The sequence below is a fragment of the Anser anser genome, assembly GCF_964211835.1.
Source record: "Anser anser genome assembly, chromosome: 2".
Taxonomy (NCBI): domain Eukaryota; kingdom Metazoa; phylum Chordata; class Aves; order Anseriformes; family Anatidae; genus Anser; species Anser anser.
Genome location: NC_139721.1, coordinates 102668908 through 102694525, shown reverse-complemented (window position 1 = coordinate 102694525; position 25618 = coordinate 102668908). Strand labels below are relative to the sequence as shown.

The 25618-nt window shown below is 44.6% G+C and overlaps 1 long non-coding RNA gene across 4 annotated transcripts in view; it reads left to right on the top strand.

Moving 5' to 3' along the window:
* The window catches only part of LOC310894945, a 64031-nt gene that overhangs the window by 27229 nt on the left and 11184 nt on the right, over positions 1-25618 (top strand). For all 4 annotated transcript variants that reach the window (XR_014580305.1, XR_014580306.1, XR_014580307.1 and 1 more), the window contains exon 4: positions 21584-21634. This is a non-coding gene — a long non-coding RNA (uncharacterized lncRNA). The remainder of the gene's footprint in view (positions 1-21583; positions 21635-25618) is intronic.

The window sequence follows — 25618 nt, the reverse complement described above, 5'->3', positions numbered from 1 at the left end:
TTCTGCGCATGAAAGCCTAATTGTGTGTTGGACAGTGGCGATAGTAAAAAATAATCTCAAATACTCGCGGTGTAAATCGATGACCTTCACTTCTGTGAGTGCTTGCATTGATACTGAGGTTGTCAAGTGCTAAGCCAAGCTGAAACCGTATATTGTGTGAAAACAAAGGTGCACGCCAACACTTGGTGCCAACAAACAGCGTGCCCTCAGCGAGGGAGAATTAGGAGGCTGGAGAGGAGATTAGCAGGTTAAGGTGCAAGAGTAAGGGCTTGTTCGTGGGAGCAAGGATGGATTGCTACAATCCTGAAGCTAATAGTTTGCTAAGATGCAGGTTTTTTTCATCTGAAAAGCTTGAGGAATTCCCTTGATAACCAGAGTATCTGAAAACTTCTCCATCCAGTTTCCACAAGCTGGAAATGCTTTTAAGACACGAGTGTGAGAAACTGGGCCAAATTCAGTATCCAGGTTATTGATGACAGAGTCACCAACCCCCATGGAGTTTCCCTTGGGTTTTCGTAACACTGCAATGAACAGAACTGATCCCTCAGATACTACTACACGTTGAATACAGTCAAGGGGGCTGTGTCATGGAGGTGCCGGGAGCGTGCACGCAGCATGCACCCAAGAGCTGTTGCCCTCATCTTGCCTCCGCAGACAAGCCTGGATGCAGATGCAGCAGAGGAGCAACTGTTTGGATAGGGCTGTGCGTGGGGAGAGGATTAGACTGGCATTGCTTTGCAGACAAGTGCTGCTTTTCCTGCCTTATGTAGTTGGTCCAGTAAATAGAGTGACAAACCCAGTGCAGTGAAAGCCTCGTTCACTTCTGTATGTTTGTGTGCTCCCTGCTACTAATGAGAGCTTGCTTAGTGCTGTTGGTGAGAGGTGCTTACAGATGGCTCTGCCAACTGAAGTCCTGTGTTTCCAAGTCACCCTGTAGTGCTTCAAACAACAACAACAAAAAAAAAACACAGGACGGAAGAAGTACTACTCCAGGAGACCCTCTGTGCCCTTCAGCTCTTCACCCCTCTTCTGAGAGCAGAGGTAAGCCTGGTAATTCGCAGCATCGACGCCGCTGGTTTTGCAGTTCTGGCGTCTGTCCCTCCAGAAGGGGCTGGCGACACCCTTTGGCTTGCACCCCACGACTGCAGACCCAAGGCAGCGTGCTGCTCTTCCCACCAGCATGGCCGGGTCGGCACCAGCGAAGCAGAGGCAGAGAATGGGTGGCCTTGTTGGTGCCTGCGCTCGTCTGAGGTACACACACGGTAGAGTATGCAGCTCATGGGCAACAAAACAGTGGTTCCTACAGTAATAATGAATGGGAGGGAAACTCAGGAGACTGCCAGCTCCAGGTTAGGAGCTCTGGGCTCACTGCTACACATAAAGAAGCATGAGAGCTACCAGCCCTCTGCACCATCAAATCACCTGTGATTTGGCTTCTTTTGCACCACCTTAGCCCCAGACTGCTGCGGATTTAAACCAGTGAGAAATGGCTCAGGGCCGAAGTCAATTTGGTTTTAAAGTTTCTTCTGCCAAAATTTGTCCCTCAAAGCTTGTTCTTGGAGTTGTACAAAGTTTCGTTTTATTACGGTACGTTTCCCCCTCCATCCCCAAATTGGCGACCGCTTATGTGAATTTTGGCAGGGGACGACTGATCCTTCACACTGAGCCTGTAATTTACAGCTACGTTTGGTTTTACATAATGTACAATTTCAACTTTGTCTAACATTTCTTCATGTACTGCGGAAGACTTTCAGGTTTTATTAAACTGGCATATATAAATTGATTTTCCAGCTGGATGCAGCCACTTGGCAAACTCCGCACATTCTAACTACATATGAGCTAAATTACACACTCTAATAGTGTGTTTGAATTACTGTATGTGCAACATAGAGTTGCAGGAGCATGTGGCAGTCTCCCAGTGCTTTGCCTAACTAGAGTGTAGCTCCTAGCTGAAGGAGCTGTAACAGAGACAGATACAAACATTTTAATAAAAGAACAAGCAGGCGGTGCCTTCCACTGAGAGATTCTTGCTCATTTGCAGTTGCTGAGAAGAGGTATTACTGTCTCCCCATGACACGAAGAAGTGTTATTTAAGGCAAGTCAAGGTCTGCAAATTGGCCAGCTGAGTTAGACGCTTTATGGAGACGAGGAAGAGTAGAACGAAACTGGGACACCTTCAGTGTCAATGGGATTTCTTGCACAGACAGATGATCCATAAAGGAAGAAGACTTCTGCAGTCTGTCCCACAACTGTTTCAGGACCAAATTCTGGAAAAGTTGAGCATATATCCACGCATATTGCGTGGATTTCCTCTTTGCTAAAATGGGTCAAGGTGCCAAGCGAGACACCATTCAGCTCCAATGCGCTTGCTTCCCAATTTTGCCACTTGTGCTCATTGGGAGTAGGTGCTAATCCCCGTGTAGCCTCATTCTTTGTATTATTCTTTGTAAAGGACCAGAATAGACCTTAATCTCAACCCACTTACCTAAAAATAAGGACCGGGAAGGGCGCTGTGTTGGATGTTTGCTCATTGAAGACAGGCGGATGCTTTCAGTCCACAGTGACCCTAAGTGTTCGTGGCCTGAGATTTACAGTGGAGTTTTGAGTTTGAAAAGTCGCTTGGTGTTACTTGTGTGCTGCCTGGAATACTTGGCTTGTCACAGGTGATAGCCGCTAGAGCTGGCAGTTTTTTATGTTTGCTTTGCCAGAAAGCTCCAAATACCTCTGTCCTATTCCAGGATGGTGTTTTCAACTTGGTAATGGATATTTCTGCTTCATAATGGCAGTAACCCTGCTTTCAGGGTTCTTTTTTGGAAAGTAACTACTGAGGGGCACGCTGGTTCTTCTAGAGTCAGCTCCTGAAGTTGCCCAGGCTGCTGATGGATAAAGACCTCAGAAAGTGGGACTGTGCTGGAGTCATCTACCCAGGGCTTTGTATTTTTTCGCTTGAAAAAGTTTGACTTTGCATCAGAAATAATGTCACAGCCTCAAAGTCTTTGTGAAGTGGAATTTGGGGTTTTGAGCCTCTTTTGTGTTGAGACAGCGCAGGCATTTAATGTCAGGCTGAGATTTCTCTAATGCACATCCTCCTCTCCTACAAAAGGCAGCGGAAAGGAAAGCAGCATTTTAAGGTTGCCACCAATAATCTTTTAATTCATCAGATACTTGAATTTTATTGGGGAGGAATGGGTTTCCTGATTTCCCGAGGGGTAGAATTAGTGCAAAATTCTGCCACTGGCCCTCAGCGCTCTGATTTTGTAGCTGTTGCTCCTGTTACAGTTGCTCCAGGTGTCAATTGTGCTATTTATTTACCACATGGATAAACACATAGCAAGCATTATATCACTTTATTAGGCCAGTAATATCTAAGAGCTTTGTCATATGACATGGTATAAACAATAAATCATACGATCATTGCAGTTATTCTGTATGTCAAGTCTTATTTCTACGTCCTGGGTAGAATGAAATGCTTGGTACAGCTTTCTTGTTATGTCTTTCCGCCTCCTCTGTTGTTATTAATAGATGGTGTGCCTGGTTGTTCTGCCAGGGAAGGCAATGCGGGGTAAATTGGGGGCTCAGATAAGAGAATCGGAAAGAAACAGCTCAGTTCTTACGTGGTATCGATGACTTTGGTTTTGTTTGGGAGAGCTGTATGAAACCAGTGCACCAAGGATTAGAGAGCCTGAGTTCAGCTAAAGCTGCTTAGTGTAGTGCTTCCTATTGAAACAGGCACTCCAGAGCCCAGAGAGCTGAGGTCATGTGTAGAGGTTAGCAAATGTAAATATGGCCCAAGGTATCACGCTTTTCTGAGGTCCTCATCCAAGATCCGTTGGGGTAAGTGATTACCTGTAGATAAATTCACAAAGCTAAAAGCATGCTGTACAGCCCCAGACTACATATTTCAGGTATATCCTGTAAAAAAATAAAACAAACAATGAACCAAAAAAAAAAAACCAACAACCAACCAAAAAAAACCAACCACCAACAACAAAATAACAATTGTTTTTTTTTTTTTGCCAGCAGCATCTCTCCCTGTTTTGTGTCTGGATAGCTGTTTGGCCAACGGAGAAAGTATGATTGTATAAATCCTTACGTGGTTGGTACTGAAGTTACTCTGAGTAATCGCAAGCTCATCTCTCCAATCAGTACGTGGTTCTGGAGTGAAGGAGTGGGCAGGTAGTAAGGCTGAGCACTCTGCTACAGTGTTAACCAACCTGAGGCTGCTCACAAGACAAGATTCACCTGATTATGTATCAGGACTGTAAGAGGTACAGATTACTACTCAGAAGAGTTTTTCTGTTGCCTTCTCCTACGTCTGTGTGGAGCAGCTGTGGTGAGAAGGAAAGAGAAAGCTTCTCTTCAGAGAACCATTTCCTGCCTGAACCTAAAACTGAGATTGCCTGTCCAGTCTTGCAATCTGAAGGAAAGCAAGAACCACGCTATCTAGCATGTAGATCTCGTTCGGGTGCTACAGTATTTGTTCCCTAATTCAAGCCGCTCTTTTCTTTGCAAATCATTCAGAAAGACATCCTGTTTTCTGCGGAGCTCTGCCAGACGGTTGGGGGAATGTGATTCAACCTCTGCTTTGTTTGCAGACTACCTCTTCCATCTGTTAGTTGTTTGGTGTTTGTGATGAGTGGTTTGTGGCCTAAATTGCATGAAGTCTTGTTCTTAGCAGGAATGAATCTATACACAGCTATGCTTTTTTTTGTTTTTCTTCCCCTGTTCAAACAAAGTCTGGCAGATTGTTTTGCTTCCAGTCCTTGATTGGTTGCCTGAAATTTTTGAAGAAGAGAATAATAACCAGGGAGTAGCAGAGAATAATATATGAATACAATTGTTTTCCAAATAAAATCATCATTCAGGTAATTTTTATCATGAAGAGAAGGGAGCATGGTAGCATTGGGTAACTAATGTCCATAAAGCATCAGGATAGCATGGCTTTCCTGCAGTCAGCAGCATATCTAGCCTTCGTTTCCATGAGGCATGGCTTTATCCCACCCTTTCTGTGGGATCTGGCAGCTCTGGACCAGGCAGTCTGAAGGGTAAGAGTTAAGCTGCATCAGGAGGTGAATGCAAAGTGCAAGCTTTTTGCTAAGGCTGGGCGTAAAAAAGAGCAGAAGTTCTGTCCAGTTGTGGTTACAAGCGTATGGGAAGGTCCGCAGGTCTGCTCTGTGAAATACATTCAGGAGCAGCAGCTCGCCTGCTGCAAGAGGAGGAGGAGGACAGTGAGAAGACAAAGCCCCTTTGGTGAAATGCCTTCACCGGCAGATGGCACAGGTTTTGCCATCCGCCATGAGTATGGACACGTTATGTATGGGCTGTGGGCTGGGAACAGGCGTGTGGGATCACTGAAGGCCACATCTGCCCAGCTTTGCTCCTAGTCCAAGCCCTGGTTCCCCTCCTTTGCTCCTCGCCCCGCATCAGGGTGCCTGGTGCCTCCCTCGCGCTGCAGGGGGGTGCTGGCAATGTGGTACAGATCAGAGTGAGCACTGCGAAAGGAAGAATTCGACGTTGACTAATGCCCGATTAAACCATATGTTTGGGATCTCCTGGGTCACGAACCGTGGGAACTTTCCACGAAAATTATGAGCCAGAACTCAAGCAGGTAGCTCCGGGACGGCTGCGCAGGGCGTGCGAGCCACCCTTTGGGACTCGAGAGGGACCTCTGCACGGTAACCTTCCCTCCGGCTTGCAGGTAACGCTGAAATTCATCCCGCTCTGTGCGCGGAGCCGCAGAGGCAGAGCCCCTAGAGGGTGCTGACAGCCTGCCTTGCGCAGCCCGCCTCGCAGGGCAGGGAATTGACTTTATCATCCCTGTCAGATCTGCACCCTGTGTCGCTCGCCATCCTGAAACTGGGCAGCCGGCGCTGCCGGCGGATTGATGGATGTCAGCATCGTGCCCCCTGCCGCGGGCTGCCACCCGGAGAGGTGGCTGCAGCCAGGGCCGGGGCGGAGGGTCGTGTTTTGGGGGAACAATGGCGAGAGCCCTCTTCCTACAGCACCAGGGGTCAGTGGCAAACCTGTGGTGGGCAACGAGTTTGTGCCCAGCCCCAGCTGGCTGGGACCCCTTTGCCAAGCAAGTGGCCAGACCCTCCGAGGACCCTAATTCCCGTGCTGGGCTGTGAGCCACACTTAACAAGGGGAGAGCTGGAGGAGGAGAGGGGAACACGTCGGGCACCCCATAAGGCTGTCACGCCTGCTCAGCGATGCCGGGCAGTGCGGGACGTGCAGAGCGGCAGCCCGTGCCCTCGGAGGGTTTGCTGCTCCAGGGGACTTCCCAGCAGAAGCCTGGTTGCAGGAGTCTTTGAGGGTTTTCTCATCGAGACTTTTTAGGAGGAAAAAAAAATACCGTCGTAGATCAAACACTGTGTCTCACTTCTCCCACACGGTTTATAAAGGGAAGGAGAAGCACAGGAAATGGGCAAACACACATTAATCCCTTCCTGCCAAAATTTCTGTTAGAAAAACGTCTGGGTCTCCTACCTTCACTATTAGGCTCTTCAGCTGCTTCGCGGGATTGATTTGATACATTGATTCTATTATGGCAGAGCTTGCAAAGAGTGAAAGAACATGAAATATAGCTCCCTAAAGAGCAGCTTTCTTGGTCAAGAAAGATTCTTACAGACTAGCAGCAGGCTAGAGCGCTAGCAAGTATGCTAAATAAAAGCAGATACCAATCATAAACAATTACATATGTGCTTAAAAATTCTCCTTCTGACATCTTTACATTTGCTGGTAGAAGTCACCTTATGAATATCAGCAGATGAATTATTCTATATGGGTAAGGAGTTGAAAAAGCAAAGGACATCTCACTTTTTCCTTTAACCTTGGGGAATAGAAAAGATCTGGCTCTTGCATCTCTTTTGAGAATACAGTTCCTGCACAGGAAAAACCTGTATGCATTGGAAGGCTTCTGAATGCATCTAAATAACAGGCATATCAATGAAATGCCAGACTTTGGCTGAACGATAACCCGAGTATAAATCATACAGCGTGCTGCTTACCCTCAGATTTACGCTGAGCTGTGAATCTCGCTCTGCTGGGAAGTTTGCACAGATGAACCAAAGCAGACAGGCTGAGCAGTACATCTGCCTCATCCATTTGTATAAGCAGAGCTAAACGGCCGGTCTGAAATCTACAATGGAAACTAGGCAGCTTTTGATTTTCGGGCTAGGAGAGCCTCCCTGTTTGTTTGTTTGCAATTAGAACTAATATCCTGTAGCCATCCAAATATTCACTTTAAATATATTTTGTTATGAATGTAAGCCCCTTTCTGTGGTGAACACTCTCTTGCAAGTGGTCTGGCTTTTTGAGGAGGTATTAATTTTTCCTACTTAGCTAAATAGTTCTGTGCATAACTTTCAGCCTGTGGTTTGATTGTGAACTTTCTTCTTTGAATATTCATTATGTGTCTTGGACATCTAAACATACAGCCTGGTATTGTTTCTGGCTGCTGATCGTGTGACTCAGATTTTTAAACAGTGGATGGTTAATTGGCAAGTAACAAACTTTCAATACAAATTAATCATCCTGGCATCATGGAAAATGCAGGATTCTCAAGGATTTCCAGAAATACCTACTGGCTATATGAATATTCTGAAATAATGAATAGTATTACTCACAGCCAACTGGAGCTTGGCAGTCATGCCTGCAAAATATTTTTGAATAAGGTTTATGCCTGTTTGTTTTTTGCTGTTCAGCTAGAACAAGTGCTATCACTTCCTAACCCGTGATTAACGCGGTATTGCCAAACCCTGTGATTTTTATCGCAAGTCTCGTGATACTTTGTGTTTTCTCTGTAACTTCCCATTCCCGAAGACATTTAATTAGGTGAGAATCTCAGTTTTCATTTTTACAGAAGTAAGTTTCTGCTCCTCAGACTGTGAAGAAGCTTGAAAATATGACCCAAGGGCATCCTAAAGACAGCCACAAAAAAACCATAAAAAATATAAATGAACATAATTTTTTTTTTTTTTTTGGTCTTGCGGTTTTCAGATAGTTTGTCAAACATCTGATTCACGGTTTTGGAATATGTAGGGATAGGACAACCCTGAACAAATCTTCCCCTTTCCCTCCCTCAGTGTAAACCACTGCCACGTTTTCTTCGAAGGGGAAGGCCGTATCGTTTGTTGTGCTGCTGAAGTGAGGTCACACAGACAGCATTCAGAGCACTCCCCAGCCACCTGTACTGTTAGCTCAACCTAACTGCAATCTGAACACATCTTTTACTTCATGTTATTTCGCTCAGAGGTCAAATTCTTTGGTTCCCAAGCGCAATGAAACCCATTACACGCGGTGCTATTACAAGGCGACCCTCCCTGCGGCCTGAAATAGGAGACATGTTGCTGGCTCAGGATAACCTGCCATGAACAGTAAAAAGTGAAGGCTTGCACGACAAACCCAGTGCGATGTGTGCGAATGTGCACGCGGCCATAAGAACGTTTTTCAGTCACAGAACAGAGGAGATCATCAGGCTTTCGCAGACTGATGCTCCTTGCATGTCTTCCCCCAGACTTCCCTCTCATCCCGCTTTTTTAACTCGGTCCTGCACAAACCAGCCTCGGTTTCCGTGAATGTACCTGCTGTTTATAAGTATTTCCAATAGGAAAAGTATATACACTGCTAGGGTAAATAACGTACAGTTGGTGGGTTGTTCAAGCTGTTTGATTAGGGTTTTTCAGAGCTGGCTGAAGAGCAGGATTTCCAGTTTGTGAGGATTTTTTTTTTTTATTTTCGAGAAATTTGACTTTGGTCCAATTGGCCTGAAAACTTTTTTTTTTTTTTAATTTCCTATGAACTGAAAAAATGTGCTCTGGAGACACTGGCAAGGGGTGTCTGATGTGGCAGTGGAACTGAGGACAAAGCCAGTCTGATTTTCAGCCTCTCCCCCTCAGTGTCGTCCCGTCCTGCCGCCGAGCTGTAACCCCAGCATCCCTGTTACAGCAGCCCAGGCAGTCCTGCCCTTCCTCCTCTTGCCCCTCCATCCTCACCTCTACTGCATGTTTCCTGGAGGACATGAAGGGAGCCATCCCGAAACAGAAAATTGGCTGCGTGGCCTCTCTGGGACTGGTGGCCACATAAGAAAGGGGGCAGTGCCCGAGCAGCAGAGGGAGGCGGCTTGGCTCTGGCCTTGGGAAGATGTTTTAGCAGGGATGAGGCTTCTCCTTCTTCCCCAAGGCACTTTCTGAGAAAAGCAATGATGAAATGAATGCTACGGCTCGTGTTTATTCTTAATCTGAAGGAGACTCCTGTCTGCTGGGTTTTGGAGTAAGCCTTTTGCTGTTAGGGTGCACTTAAAATGGCTAATGAATGAAAGAAAGTGATTTTGTCCTAGAGCACAAGGCTGACAAGGGGTCTGGCTAAAGTAAATGTGAAGGGCACGCATATTTATTGCTCTGACCTGCACCTCTGCTCTGACCTGCGTGACATTTTCTGCCTCCAGCCTCTCCCTTAAACTTGTGAGAAGTTTTCATCCTGATCTGCCTATTGCAGCTGAAGTGGGAAAGGGGAAAAAAAATTGCCAGCAAAGGAAAGGCACCATAAAATAGCCTACAGTGGAAGGAAATTAAAGATAAGGAGAGCTACGAGAGACTCACTGTTGGAACGCGCGTTGCACTGACAGGGCGTTCGCAACGGGGAATGATAAAAAGGAGGAGGACACGTCTCCTGCACACATGGGCAGTCGGCAAGCTTTCTTCTCAGCACAGGAAGGAGTGCTGTGTGCTGCAGAAGCTCTGCCTCCTGCCAGACTGCCCCGGGACCTGGCTGGGGCTCCTTTCGGGCTCTTTCCCCAACAACATGGTGGGGCTGGGTGGTGAGGGAAAATGGAGTTCCCGCTTCCCTTGAGCCTGGTGGCACCCTGTGACAGCCACCTGCACGCTGGCATGCACGTGGCTGCGTCTTCGCTTGATGAGTCAGGAAATCCTCCCGTGTCCTCTGTGCATAAGCTAAAAAAAAAAAAAAAAAAAAAAGGAAAAAAAAAAGTGCTGATTTAAGGTCTTTTTTGGATTTGACGGGAGTGTTTGGGAGGTTTCTTTCCAGTCAAAACAAAACAAAAACCCCAAACCACACTGCCAGATGCTACGCTGCTAGTATATCATAAAACAAAGAAAGCAGTAATTTTGTCACAGATGCATATGGTACGGGGCTGATGGAGTCAGGCTGAGGAATCAGAGGCTTCAAAGCGTCCGGGAAGCAGGCCGTGCAAAAAGCGTATTTTTAATTCGATTAGAGCCGCGTAAAAACCTGGATTTGTATCAACAGAAAGCTTGCAGCGTTCTCCTCATGATCGGGGACAAAGAGCAGTTTTTAAATAGGAGATGTTGAAAGTTGCTGGCCTGGTCTTCTGTGTCCCATGCATCTACCAGGGTGACTCATGGAAGCTGCGGTTCTCGTGATCTGCTCTCCTCCAGGGCTGGCGCTCCCCATTCAGATGACTCTTTCCATCATGAGCTGCAGGAGTCCAAATAAAAAGAATACTGTGGTGCACTGTGGAAAATGTGCTCAAGCCCAAGAGCCAAAGAGGAAAGGGAAGGGGGGGCTCACAGCACTTGAATTACCGCTCCCAGGAGACAATAGGACTGAGAAGATGACTGGAAAATGTGGCTGAAAAGAGGCACCGTGATTTTTGTTATGACCACTCTTCATGATTTGGGTTAGCACATCCTCGAGCTAAGAATTTTACTTTTTTTGTGATGGGAAATCAAAAACTTCTGACGAAATCAAAACTTTCTCATGGAAAGTACGTTTGGCAGAATTCACATTTTGTTTTAGCAAAAGCAGTAATGTTTCAGTGGGCATTCTGATCTCTTCTGCTTCCCATATTTAGCCCTGTCTCAAGTGCATGGGGTGCAGTTACTACATCTGAAGCTACACTTCTGTAGATGCCTAATTAACCAGTTTGATCAGCTGTCACCGAGCTTCTCTCCGCAGATGTACTTGCAATTCTTTTCGAAAATGTTGCTTTAAAAGTATTAGCTCCCAGGAGGCTGAACGATAATAATAGAACAAGATTTAGAGTGATGACATCTGGTGTCCCTTCTCTTCCCTCTAGCTGGAGTTCTGAGCCCGCATACTTGGCAGCCCCACGCAGCAAACCAGAAGAGGTCCAGTGGAACAGATTTGCTAGAGTTTCAGGCTTTTGTGTGCGAGCTCCCGTGCTGAAATATGTAACTTGAGTGTTTGGTAAGCACAACAAAGCTTGTTCTGGAGCTGCATGGTTTCTGGAGTGAGATGTAGACAGTGTGTAAAAATAGGCCCCTTTATGAGTTCCTGGTCTAGTGGACTTGTTAAAACTATTAATAGGGTGTCCACCATGCTGTACCTCTCTGCTTGGTCTTGCAGCTAGCTCTTGCAGTTTTGTCAAGTCGTGTGGGATCGAGTCATTTTCCATAATCCCCAGCTCAGAAGCTATGTGGGAGTCTCCAATCTCATTTTGAGGAAACAAATACTGACCATCATGGAGATACTCTTGAATACAGCTCAGATGAGCCTGAAGATCCAGAGCATTTGAAGTATTTCCCTTTCTGTTCCCTGCAGGCAGTAGTAGGAAGGGTGAGGAGAGTCTTTCTGTGATGGGTGGCACAAAGTCCACAGACTGCAGCGTCGTGTACCTGGTCCTCGCGGCACCTTCCATGATGAGTGACACCGGTACAAACAGATAGAAGAATGGTGTGCTGTGGAAAATAGAGTTTTGATACAGAATCAGGTGCTCTTGTGGGGAAGAACAAACAACCTATGAAGTACCTTGCTTAGCTGCAGAAAGCAATGTGCAATCCAGCCTTTGCTAAAGGTTGCTACCTCTCCATGTTACCATGTTGGCCTTTTTCTTAGGAAATTTACTGTGTTGGGTGTTACGTGGTATTGTCTCCTACCTGGGCAATAGCATTTTAAATACAAATCACGTTAAAGAGCATAACACCACTGGACAGGTGAGATTGAAAGCAGGCGAAATCTGCTATGTGCTATCCCAAAACATCTCTGATAGAGTCGGCATCATAGGAGGCTATCCTACAACCATAGGAGGCTACCAAACCTACCCTTTGTATGGTTATTCCATCATCCTCCCAGTCTAAGATTAAAATTTTCATATTTAATATGGTCCTAGAGCTTCTTCAAGAACTTTATGAAATGCCAAGGAGAAAGTGCCTGTGGTGTATGTAGCATTGAAAACACAAAATGACCAATTCAGTCATTTGGCTCTTGACCCAAGAGCAGCCTCCACTGAGGGAAGACTCGGATTTCCTTGTGCAGAGAAGGCAGTCAGGGCAAAGCAGATCATTTGCATTGACCGACTAGTATCTGAGTGACTAGGAACACGGGCTGAAATGGCAGGTTGCTCATTTTATAGATATATAGATTACTTAATTAGCGTAAATAAGTAGTAGCATTTTAATATTTTCTCTCAGCTGCGCAGAGCAACAATGAAGAACAGAAACATATGGATGACAGGCAAAACATAAAAGAAATTTGAAGTGGCTTATAAGAGACTGAGTTATTTTTGTCCTTTTAAAGGAAAGAAGAATGATTTCTAGAGTTGTAAGGTTGGAGATTTGTTTTCTGTTCTTTATGCTGAAGCCGTGGCTTTTATTTGGGCCACAAAACTCGTAAGGAAACAGTGAAAGGCTACCACAGGAATAAAGGTAATGAAAAGTGAAGAGCAGGCATATTTCCTAGGCTTTGTTTCACATCAATTAGTGATTAAAACTTGGAAAACTTGCTTACCATTTCCACTTCTTCAACTCACAGTGAACTCAAGCTCTCAAAATTCTTTGTAGATAAATTAGGGCACATCTAGATTAACCATGTATCTATGTCTAACAAGGAAAAGTTCAGGAGTTCAATACCAGTGAGAGGAATTGGGAAGCCACACTGGGAAGACACCTAGATTTGCAGCTTGAGACATGGAGTAGGGGAGGGAGAAGTGGTTTGGGTGGAGGTGCATGAGACCACATTTTCTCTGCCTGATTTGGTACTGGAAGGGAAGTATTCCTGACCCTTTTTTTTTTTTTTTTTTTGTCAGAAAACTGGATATCTCAGTTGCAAGATGAAATAGATTCTGAGTGAGTGGGAGCAAACTTTGGGAACCACTAGCATTGGGTAACCCAAGAATATTAAACAACATTCAGATATTTTTCCTGCCTATTTCATCCTGCCATTCCTTAGTTTGTTAAGCCACGTTTTCTCTGAGCTGTTTTACCCAGGGGTATTGTTGCTGCAGAGCCATACGTGGTACCACTGTACCACAGGGGCAGGATGAAGAAGCCACCTAGCCTTTTTGAACCTAGCTCTGTTTTGTCAGTCATTTGTTTCCAAACTGAAAGCTTGATGAGGTGTGAATGTGCCAGGCACTGGGATGGACACAGAGCCCCCATATTTTAGTGGCAAAAAATACGGGGGCTCAGTGCTTGGGTGTCATGTGGGGTGAGTTGCCTACACGCACACGATCCCACGCATTGCCAGGAAGAACGCAGAGCCGTGACTTGCTCAGCAGAAAATGAACTACGTGACCAGCAGCAAAACTCAATGAGTTCCCCCTGCCCTTCCCCTGTTAGGCGAGTTTCCACGTTTTGGGGAGGAAGGGAAAAAGAATAGGTAATTACCTTGAATGGTTCGTTCTGCAGCTGAGAATGGAAATCACGTTTGTGTGAGAGTTTGGCACTGGGAGAACAGAGGATGCAAAGGGGGCTGAAATGCAGCTCTGATGTTTGGCCGGTTTTGATTCAAAACCTGTGAGGACTGGATGCAGTTATTTGTGTCTTTATTTTTGTTGCTTGCAGGGGAAAAACGATTCGGGCCCAGAGCCCACAGGAGTCCCACGGGAACAGGGCTGACTCCTGCTACCTCCCCTCTGTCACCCACAGCTGCTCTTTTACACCTCTCTGCTCACTCTGACCCCTTTTCTGGAGGGAAACTGCTGGAGTCTGTTCAAGGGGCATTAGGCTTTCTTTCCTCATGCTTGGAGAACAGGGGCAAAAAGAACTGGATTACTGATTTTCGTTCTTTCCCCGGTCCCAAAGAGAGAGGCTTCCCTGACGATCTCTGCTCTGGGGGCGAGGGGAGTCGGGCCATGGCTCCTTCTGGTGGTGGTCCTGGCTCCAGCACCTGCTGAGCACCAGCAGAGGAGCGCCACGTGGGGACCAGTCTGCACGTGGCTGCCTAGGGATGCAGGGAACCCAGCCACCAAGTTAACTGCTGTTCGAGCACTTCAATGCACACGTTCAACAGTCCTGAAAAGTACAGATACAGCCTCTGTTCCAAGCTGTCCCTTTTTGTGGCAGGTAATTTAATTTCTTCCTGGAGGGACCAACGTTCAGATGATGAAAAGCCTTTGTCTTTGCATGGGGCTGTGTGAGATGGCAGCAGATGAAATCTCCCAGAATCAAAGAAAACATGACCACCAACTAGGTCCAAGTTACCATCCTTTGGATTTCCGTATAGACTGCAGCTGTCCTGCTGGTGCCCTTTCCAAAATCAAAGCCCACAACTCCGACAGCCAGTTAGCGGGACTACGGCTGCCTCTTGGAGAGGAGTGAAACAAGCTGGCACGAGTTATCTTGCGTTCTCTCAATAGAAAGTTACGTTTTCTTTCTATGACAGCATCCACTTGGGATACTAAAATAACTTGCCAGTGCTTAATTAAGCTTCCACTTCCTTATTGGGAATAGATGATGGTACAGAACGACTGAGATCTGCCCAATGCAAATAAGCAAGTAGTCAGGGGATATGAACCGAGAATTCTCACTCCTGGACCCTCAGGCTAGTATCAGACAATCCCAATTCACCTGGACGAGCAAACAGACACCTGTAGTGGACTGACATTTGTTTGGGGACAGAGGCCGCAGCCTAAGGAAAACCAACTGAAATGCTTTACATCTTGTTTTCTCAATGGTAGCCTTTCTAAAAAAAATATTGAAGATGATCCCCAAAATTGTTTTTGTAATTTTCTCTCCCAGATTTTTTTTTTTTTTAAATTAAACAAGTAATTTTAATTTTTTTATTTCCTTTTGATGCATGCATGTAGCACTCCAAGTGTAATCTCCAAGGAGCTGATGTTTTCAGATGTACCTGTCTGTCTTTAGAAAAAGTCTTATGTATAACTCGTCTGTTACATACTTGGCTTTTACAGAAATGTCTCGTCACTGAAGTTGGTGGTGTTCCTTTTGATATGCATCAGGACATGTTCTGCCAAGTTGAAGTGGCCATGAAATACTGATTTTGTGGAGCTAAGCAGGTGATCACACAGTTATATTGAGGCTACATGTGACTTCTTAAATTGTGAGAATCACGAGACTCCTGAGCTGAACCCAGGGGGAACTGAACTATGGAAACTGGGTTCACTTTCGGAGTGGGGAACTGGTTATATTTTTGTGTAGAAAAGATAAATATGGGGATAGGTGAGCTTGCAACAGCAGCATTTAAGTTAAATGAAATCACTCAAACCAGACTGTTTGGTCTTCCCTCTCTGTTTCAATAACAATAATAACAATAATAACAATAACAACAATAACAATAACAATAATAATAATAATAATAATTCAGTGCTATTTTAGCAGAGGCCCTGACTAGAAATGCATTACAGGCTGCTAGTTTATCAAAATATATGTGTGTGTGTGTATATTAAATGTTAGCATTTTAAAACTTGCCTGTCCTCTGTGTGCTATTTTGTTCCAAAACCTGTAGAATAAATACAGAGAGTGAGGTGCCTGTTCAGGCTAGTGATGGAGTAATTCTGTGTTTGATTGAGCCTAATTTCTTACTGAATTAAGAAATTCATCTGTCAAAAGCTAAGAAATCTGTATACTTTTTTGAAGATGAACTGCAAATCAAATAACAATGTAGTCAGGTCACTTTGCTGAACAAGATTTTCATTTCTCCTAAGTGGTTTCGCTGAGCTGGGTGTCACTACAGGTGAGAAATTTTCATCTTGCCAGGGGATCTTTCCAGTGTATTATATCAGACAGGAATTTGTGTGGCAATAACATGAACCGTACAAGTAAGTCCTATATTTCTTTTTGCAGTGCTGTTACTTGGTAGCAAATCAGTATTGAATATACAATAACTGCAGTTAGAGGACTAACTGTCTTCTGATTTGGGTATAGGACTAAAAGCTAGAAGTCAGGGATGATGCCCTGGGCTCAGCGATTTTCTCAGAAAGCTGCCGTTGTTTTTTAAAATTTACAGCCCTGCGTTTATTTGCTTGACCACTTGCGTCTGGACTTCTTGGAGTGTGGGAGAGAATCTGGAACTGTGGGATCTAATTCTGATACCACCACCCTGTTCAGTGGATGCCAAAGGAAGGTGAAGTGTCTTAAACCTTCCTTCTTTCTGTGCATCGAGCACAGGCTGCCATGGAAGGACCTGTCTCAGGTTGGGATTGACAGCCCTGCAGCCTGAGTTCAGCATTTGTGCTGTTCCTTCCTGAAATGGAGGAAAAGTCTTCTTTCTTTTTTCATTTTTTTTTTAACTGTTTGTTTGAAATAGAGCAGGAGCTTCAGCTGGTTCCACCTTCTCACTCTTTCATATAAACCAGCAGTGGTTGGGTGTCTGACCCAAAGCTTCCCAGCACGAACATCTCCCACTTTGCAGGTAACAGCTTAACCCCCTAGCTGTGGGCTGCTCAGGGAGGGCAGTCTGGATGTCCTGCCAGGCAGGAGAGGTTTTGGGTCCAGTAGGGGAGAGGGAGAAGGAGAGGGTAAGGAAGAAGAGGGACTGTAGCTTAGTGAGACATACCTGTGGAGCGGTGGGCAGCTGCTCTGAGGCAGGGAAATTGCTGAGGAAGGCATTGGGTTTGGGTCTTGTGCTCAAATGCTGCTTCCCTATTCTGCCTGATAGGCTGGTTTATAAGAGGCAGGTGGTGCCTTTGGCTCTGCTTTTACCTGTTAGGGTTGCTATAGGTTTGCTCTGATTACACCACACCTACAGGATCGAGATTTTCAAGGGAAATCAGCAGAGCAATGCCTAGGAGAAGGGTCCTGGTGGGGCTGGGAGCCCCCTGACTCTGGAGCTAACCCCAGGTGTGTATAGAGGGGGCAGGCACATAAGAAAGCTTAGAAATGGGGCAGAAATGCCATCACGGATGGACTTGGGAAATCTGTGGTCTAGACATGGGCTTGGAGGCTCAGCCTACTGTCTCTGGGTGCACAAACCCAGCATGGGTGCTTCGCCTCATCTGTGGGTCTGGTCTTAACCTGAGTGTGCCTTTGCTTTTGTGCATTTAAGATTTGGAAGCTTCTATACCTAAAACATAAGAATACCAAATATGGTTTAAGCCAGAAATCATGAAGTTACTGTAAAGATACTTACGAATTTGCATAGGCCTTGGTGAAGCTCTTGTAAATAATTGCAAAAGCACTCTAGGGTCTTTCCAATGAAACATGCTATAGTCATAGTGGGCATCTAAAATACTGATTCTAATAAAAAATCCATCCTAAATTTAGATAAGTAACCTATTTTGTTAATGGTAAGAAAATAATTGCATGAACTTAATCAAAATAGCTTGAGGAATGGGAAGATACAACAAGAGTGCTGCCTGCTTTCGGAGTTGTAGTGGTGGCCACAGTGCCTGCAAACTGTATATGCATTTACATGAACTCGTGTGGCCCCTTACAGAAGCCGTCGCTTCCTTTAGGTCGGACCCAGCTGCTCCGTGAGCCCAGCGCTGTGCCAGCAGGCAGGACGGCTGCGCCCTGCTGCCAGCTCTCTGGCGCTGGGGTGCTAGATGGTCCCAGTCCCATCGCTCCTCGCCTCACTGCTGCCGAGGAGTTTTCTTCACTGAGGGCATCAAACAGCAGAAACACGAGGAGATATTTCCTCAGATCAAAAAAATAATAATAATAAACAGGAGGGAGTGGCTTTCCACCCGGTGAGAGCTGTTAGGAGGCACTTCGCAAACGTATGCAAAGACGGGGTCTGTGGTTGGGGAAGCTCAGGAGCAGGCACGGCCAGAAAGCGGAACAGTTTGGAAAATAAAAAATCAGGAAAATGTGGGACTCGCAAACAGCGTTTGCTTTCTTTTAGCTGCTTTTGTGATGTATGCTGAGACTTTCTCTTGAATTTTTACATGTGTTAGCACCTGCAGAGGCTGGCTGGAAGCTTTCCGGGTGCACCAGTGACTGGGGAGGGAAGGGTTACCTCAGGTTGAGAATAAAATACGGTATTTCTTTTTATTGCATCCTGCTGTATCAAAAATATCTTTGAATTCTTCTGGTTTCTTATTGTCTGTTTAGATCATACACAGCACCCATTGTATGTTCTAACCAGTCTTAATTCTTTGCAAATGTTCAGCCCTACAACTGCCTGTGTTTCCAGTCCCACTGTCATAAAAGCAATTGACTTCATAGGGTTATTATGCATTTGCCTAATTATTGATATTTCTCTCCACCGTATGATGCTAATTTAACTTTTACTTTTTCCATCTTGGATTTATTCCTTGTAAACTTTTTTTTTTGTCCTGGCAGCATGTTGGCTTGGGCTCCAAGTATCAAATTTAACTGTGACTGGGTTTCTATTCAAATCCAGAGTTATTTTCCATTCTTTATTTTCCTCAGTATTGACATGGGACCCAGTTCCAATAAACAGTTCGTATAGCATAGTATCTCTGACTGCATATACATTTCTGCAAGCTGGGTTTTGTTTTTTCTCCATCTCTGCCTATATTCCCATATGCAGAAATTGTATTTGTGGGATATTTAGTAATATATCTCTCATAAACCAAATTTTCCTGAGTTTATTGCTCACTGGTTGCACAATTGGTCTTTATTAAAAAAACTCCTATATTTTTTTAAACATTCTGTGCACCTCACCCTCAGTTATTTTTACTACGTGACCTTGCATAATGAAACCCCTCCAGTACCTCAGATAAATAGCAATGTGCAACTGTTCAACTTCCAGAAGGGTGTTGGGAGATTTAATGCACTAGCGTTGGGATATGCAAACAGCCCTGCATAGCTGAAAGATAAGATGGCCCAAATAATTCAAAGATAAGGAAAGACGAAAAGGGAGGTTCTTACCAGCAACATACGGTTGTGAATTAAACAGAGTGGATTTGGGAGTTTGTTTTTAAATCTGCTACCTAGCAAATTCTGCTTGTGGCAAAATTACGGGGCTTTTTGTGTGTTTGCACAAATACATGAATACATGTGAGTATTAGAGTCATCTGAACATTTGCACTTGATATGCGCAGTAGCCATTGCTAAGGTTTGCAGGCTCTGAAATTCATGTTTTCAAGAGCTTGTGAATTCAGTGTCCAGTCTCATAAAGGTAAAATTGAGTGTTGCATGTTTAAATTTTGCATTTTGAAGGGACGTAACTGGTGGTGGAGTCCTGCGGTGGACCTCTGCAAAGGGATTGGATAAAGGGGAGTGAGCATTTGAAGCTGGAGTCAAGAATTTCTTCTGAATGCTCTCACTTTCTCACTTACATCATTTACTTGCTGCTTTTGAAGAAGGGAAAAAAGCCCTGGTAAAAATACAAGTCTGTTCATGAACAATTCATAAATAGAGAAGGGAGGTAATATCTTATTATATAAGTGACACCAAATAATTTGTTCCATTGAGATTTTTTTCCAGCAACATGCTTAACTCAGTCGAATTGCATTTCCTGACATTTAATGGCATGGTGAGTAATTTCTGGTATATACGTTTAACCAGGAAAAACAGGAAATTCACCTCTATGGAGAAACCTAACAAAAGACCCGTGTGTTGTGACAAAGTTAAAACTGCAGTAGGAACTTTAACATATTCATTTCCTGGTTTCTTGTTATATTAATTATGCATCCTTTGCCCACCATTAATTGAAGCCCAAGGCTTTCACAACAGGTGTGTGAAGTTAGGCTCATGTCCTTGTCAGACAGGCACTCAATTAAATAGTCTGATTTTTCAGAAATGCTGGATATACTTCAGCTCTCCTTTGCTGAAAAGCTGCACTTTCAGAAATCACAGTATAGGTACTGAGTTTAATTTCCCGAATGGCAGATGGTTTTAAACACTGCAACTGGAGGGGGAAAAAAAAAAAGGTTGGTAGAGGTTATTTTGTGAGAAGAGAATGTGCTGCTTTTCTTGGGTTTATTAATGCATCTGTGGTCAATGTGGTACCAGAGCTTTGTGTGTGGCTACCTTTACGTGCTTCAGAGATGGGGGAACCATGGGGGCAACAAGTTAGACAATGAAAAAGTAACTTCTTCCCTTGCCAGTTTTTGTATTTAACTGCTGTCAGGCAGCGATGCAGCGTATGAGGTGTAGCCCCTCCGAAGTGAGATTTGGTTATTGGTTTTGATTTTTATTGTGTACAACATTGTGAAAATATTTATCGTTCACCCAGTCCCTAGGCTTCGTGGCGATGGGCTACATCTGGGCCATCAGGCAGGTTATGACCAAATCCCCATGAAACATCTCCCAGATCGTTTTCTTAGGGTGTTCTCTGCACGTAGTAGCTTTGTGCATTGTAAAATCAGTGGTCCACAACAGCAGGAATGATTTGTGACTTCTGCTGTACAACCTCAAAGGACTTTCCTTTATGTGAAGGGCTGGCGTTACCCGCTGGTGTTGCTGCATACCTACGGCTTCAAAGGTCAGAATGCTACCAGGCAGACAACGAGGAACCTGTACCCAAGAATGCCTCTGTGAAATAGAGAGAAGAGGTCAAAAAACACATCCTCAGCCATCAATAGCTAAAAAAAGGCGCTCTGATTTGCTGATAGCATTCATGAAGCAGACACTGAACAGCCCTTGGCGCTGGCTGCAGCACAGAGTGCTTGGTAAAATACGATGAATTTAGTGCTCTCAGGAAATGGTACAGATACCAAGAGATTTAAGCAAAACAAAAGCTATGCTAAACAAAATTATTAAACTAAGTGGTAGAAGTTCACTTGGAACTCAGCCGTTCCTGTTTCAGGGTGGAAGTGCAAAGATTTTTAAGCACTGAGAGAGTGAAGTCCTCAAGCGGCCTTTCGATACTACTGATACTGTGGCAAGAAAGCAAGGTTGTATTTCCATCACTCTTGATAAATGTTTGAAAGGAATTGTGTAACAGAGGTGGAGTGATCCTGGATTTACTTGGTTGGTTGTTTCTTAAAAATGTGTTCTCAGCACCCCTCAAAGGATGCTGAAATGAAACTTGGGCACCTCCTTCTTGTTGAGATGTCACAGGGTAGGAATATTTAAAGAGTTGCCTTGGTTGAGCTTACCATGAGCCAAAAGATACTTTTTTCTCCCCAAGGTGTAACTCTTGAAGCCATTTCACGTTCCTCTGAAGAATGGTCAAAGACAGTGGTGGGAAATGGCAGGTCACTCCTGGTGATGCTGGGGAACCTCTCAGGTTCTTGGCTGCACGACTCACCTCAGCACTCAAAGGTGGTCAGGCGTGTGGCCAGGTCACGTGGAGAGGAGTTGCTGAGATAATTTTGGCCTTCCTTCTTAGTATGGGATACTGTCAGTGTCCAGTACCTGTGTCCAGGGGCTTTCACTCCCCAGATGTGTTTCTGCAAGAGGCCAGTGAATTGGTGGTTTTGCCCTATAGGTGGTAGGGGCACCGTGTGAATTATGCTTCTTCTAAAATGAGTCTCCTGTGTCTTTGTGGGCAGATACAGGGTTGCTTGGGATTTCGGAAGACTGGATGTGATCATACCTGTTTGGTAAGTCTAAGAATGGGGTGAAGATTTCCATCAAATTACTACAAAAAATTCACTGTTTTTTCTCTTTTTTTAAAAAAAAAAATTCATCTATGCCTGTGTTGTCAAATGAAAGTTAAATTCTGTATATTTTTTAAAGTCAGAGGACTGATGTGCTAGAATCAGTAGAATGGGGTTCAGTAAAATAAAGGTGTGATTAGTAACTATAGAAAAAGCAAGCATTTGATCTGTAGAAAAGGAGTGGATCATGCAGATGGAATTGAAAGCAGTGAGTATTTTTACACAAACTGAAATGATAGACTTGAGTTATCCACACAGTGCTTGATTAAACTAATTAAAAATCCCAGCAGAATCATGATTCTTTATGTTGGTTTGTATTACTGGGAGTATTGCTTGCAGTACAGTCATCCATTTTCCCTGTCTGCAAGAATTACTAATTTTGGAGCAGCGTGACTCTTTTAAAAGGATATATAGCAGAGAAATAGTTAAGAGTGAAAACTAGAGCGACAGGTTTGAAGGTAAGAACTAGAAAAATGATCAAAACCAGGCAAGGTTCAGTGTGGAGAACAGAAGTCAAAGAGGAGACATGCAAATACCTCCTAAATCAGGAATGAGCATGCTAGGGGGCTAGGATTCAGTTGTTCATCTCAGCTAATTAATGGCAAAAGACATTATTCAACTCTTGGTCAGGGATGCTGTGGCTGTAACAAGCCACATTCATGATGCTTTCCATGGTGTTGGCAGAGTTGTCCCCGTTACACTTCTCAGCGAGTTTGGGGCAGGGAAGGAGCAGGCAGGGAAGGGGAGGGAGGCGCAATAGGAGTCAGAGCTGGGGATTTCCAGTAGCAGCGGACAGGGAGATTAGGACATGCCAAATCAGGTTTAAAATACACTTCCCAAATTCAGTTCCAGGTGACTCCTCTGTTAAGATGTGCCTTCTCCTCTAATACATGTAAAATGTCACCTCCTAAAACATGGTGATGAACAGACATTGTTGTCCATAGACCAAGTCTGTGCTGCAAGCAGTCTGAGGCAGGGTTATCATTATATCTTTTGCATTCAGCCTTGTGGACCAAAGCTAAACCTTCTGACTGCAGCACTTCAACTGGGTTGAGATGCTCTTTCTTTCCTCCTGTTCCTTTGTTCTCCTTCTCTTCTTTGTTTCAATAAAAGCTACTGCAGCATACGCGCATATCAAAAACCTGAAAGTTGTCTGGCACTTCAGATCAAGGAAGGGATTCAAATTCACTGCCTCAGGATATATGTCAAGTCACTGCGCTTATCTTGCTCTTATATTACTGACTTTCTAGTTTTCACTGGGGATAGCTTTCTGGTCTTAGCTTATTGGCGTTCAAGCCACGAGCAGGAGAAGCCAGTGGAGGATAGCACCTCCATGTGCAAATTGGACAGGGTCCCCTCCTTCCCCTGAGCTGCAAGGAGAGGGAGAAAGGAGATGGGGAGCCCTGGGAGGTAAGAGTGAAACTGGCCTAGTGTCTGTCTGGAAGCAGTAGGCTATTATTATTATTACTGTTATTATTATTATTATTATTATTATTATTTGTTCTACATGCTGTTATAAATGAGGGATACTGTAGATTCCTTTAAATGATGGCTGAAACCAACAGCGAGAAGAGTACAGGTCAGAGTGTGAGAGAGTGTGCTGATGCCAATGCTTCCCAAGAGTTGATTTTTCTGCACAAATGTAAGGGCATTATATGATTTCCACCATTTACTCCTGCAGTCTGCAGAATTATATTTTTAGTCTCTTTCTCAGGAATTACTCTGAAAAGTTTTTAGAGCCCCTTTGGAAAATCCAGCAAAACAGAATAATGTAGGAAACATCTAAATCCAGCCCACCTTTGGGAAGAGAAATTAACGTTCTAAAAATCCTGCTACCAACCCATCAAAACATCTTGGCTAACAAAATATTTAATCAGACATACTGCTTGCGGAGGGGATATGTGTGTCTGTGTTTACGTTGTGATTCAGGTCTGGTTGGAAGCAGAGGGCAGGCAGCTGTTTTCGACCTGGTGTGTATTTTTATATGTATATATGTAGGCTGCGGGAGATTCCACCTGTATCTGCCTGTAAGCCTGCAACATTAGCTTTTCTAAGTAGGTTTATTGTTAAGGTATGCGTATATAATTATGTGTATAAATTAATAGGAAGTATTAAAAGAAAAAGAAAACCCCATAAAAATGGTACTGAATTGAGGTTTTGTGAGATGTCATAGTATTTTTCTGTCTGTAAAAGACCAAATTCTGGATTTTGAGGGTAAAATGACACAGCACTATGCCCCAGCCTCCAAAAGTCATTCTGAAAGCAGCCGGTATCACCCCATATGGAGTTGCCAGGGCTAGGTACAGCAGTGCTGGCTTTGGGGTGGAGGCCAGCCTGGCTGCACACTGCTATGCCCATCCGTGACTTAGGGACCCCGTTAGTGTCTCTGCGTGGCCACTCATCCGAGGTGGCTTGAAGGTCTGAGCACAGCACTTCTTTGCAGAGCATCTTCTCTGTAGGTGTGCGCTCCAGCTCTGGAGGAGGCAGCACTGCAGCAGTACCGGCATCAGCTTGGGCTTCAGTGTCCGTGTGAGGTCAGTCCTGGAAGCAAGGAGATGGCTTCTTTACCCCTGAGGCGTGCGGTGCACACTCACTGCAACACCAGCATTTTTTGCATGCCGAGTGAAGATTCAGTAGATGACTTAGTAATTTGGGCTGTGAAATGAACTTTGAGGAAGCACAGCATATCCTGGAAAATAAGCAAAGGGTTAAAAGTCTGGAGTTAGAAGTCAGGAGACTTCTGACCCTGCCACGATCTCTCTGTGAGACCCTGCACAACTCCTGTTACCTTTCTGCCTCTGTTTCTACATTTATAAATTGCTTCCTGCCCTGTGTCATATGAATCAGTTCATGCTTGGGCAGTTTTGAACGTTAAACACTCTTAAAAATGCTAAGTAGTATTATATAATAATGCCTTTTTTCCTGGTGTGGTGAAGCCAGCATCTGCTCTCTGACTAGACATCAGGAAGGAGGGCTCACTCAAATGGACCAAAGTACTTGAGGGCTTGATTGAGAAAAAGATGTGGGGGAAGAAGGAAGGAGAGGCAAGCGGTGGAGAAATACCCATTAATTGACATGTCTTAACATGGTGGAAAGCCAAATCTGACCTTAAGTGAGATAACGAGACTCAGATACAGCAGGCAAACCTAAAAGCAGTTTGTTTCAGAAGTTACGTGAAGCTTTGGTAACAGAAGCGGCAGGAGGAAGTAGATCCCAGCACCATGAGGTTCGTCAACCACTGACCTAACCAGCTGCTCTGACAAAAACGGACAGGACCTACTATGTGGAAGGCGTTCTGTGAAGTAAACGTGCACCTCCCCTAAGGAGTCAGGCATGGTTCCTAGACTTGCCAGGTCCCACCGCAGAAGAACAGCTAAATGCACCAGCAGTCCCCTGGATGTGCAGGCTGGCCCTAAGAGCTGCGTCAGGCTCTAACCTGCTAAGGGTTTGTGCCATGTGCCTTCCCCAGGAGATTCTATCGTGTCAGAGAAAAGGTAAGGTTCTCTTGGGCACGTTTTAGAAGAAAATGCTATCTGTGTTGTTGTAGGAGTAACAAAGATCACTTAAATATAATAAACAAGAAAGGATCTTGAGGCATATTTTCATCCTTTCAGTTTAAAACGGTGGGAACATCTGTTCAGAAATATGTGACCTGGACTGGCAGTGTAAGCTGAGTACATCTAGGACTGTAAACACACACACGTCTTCTGTACATGAAAATGCAACAGTTTAAGATCCTGACTCAAGGTGGAACGGGTTACAACAAGATAGCAACCTAGAGCCAGTAACTGAGAGAGTGGTGAATCACTGCGAAGGTCAAGGGTGAAAGGGTGAACCTGATGCAGTTAAAAAAGGGCAGTGAAGGAAGGTATTTGAAGAGACTGCTTATATTTAGGGTAACAGGCAAAGAAGAAAATGTTTAAATGT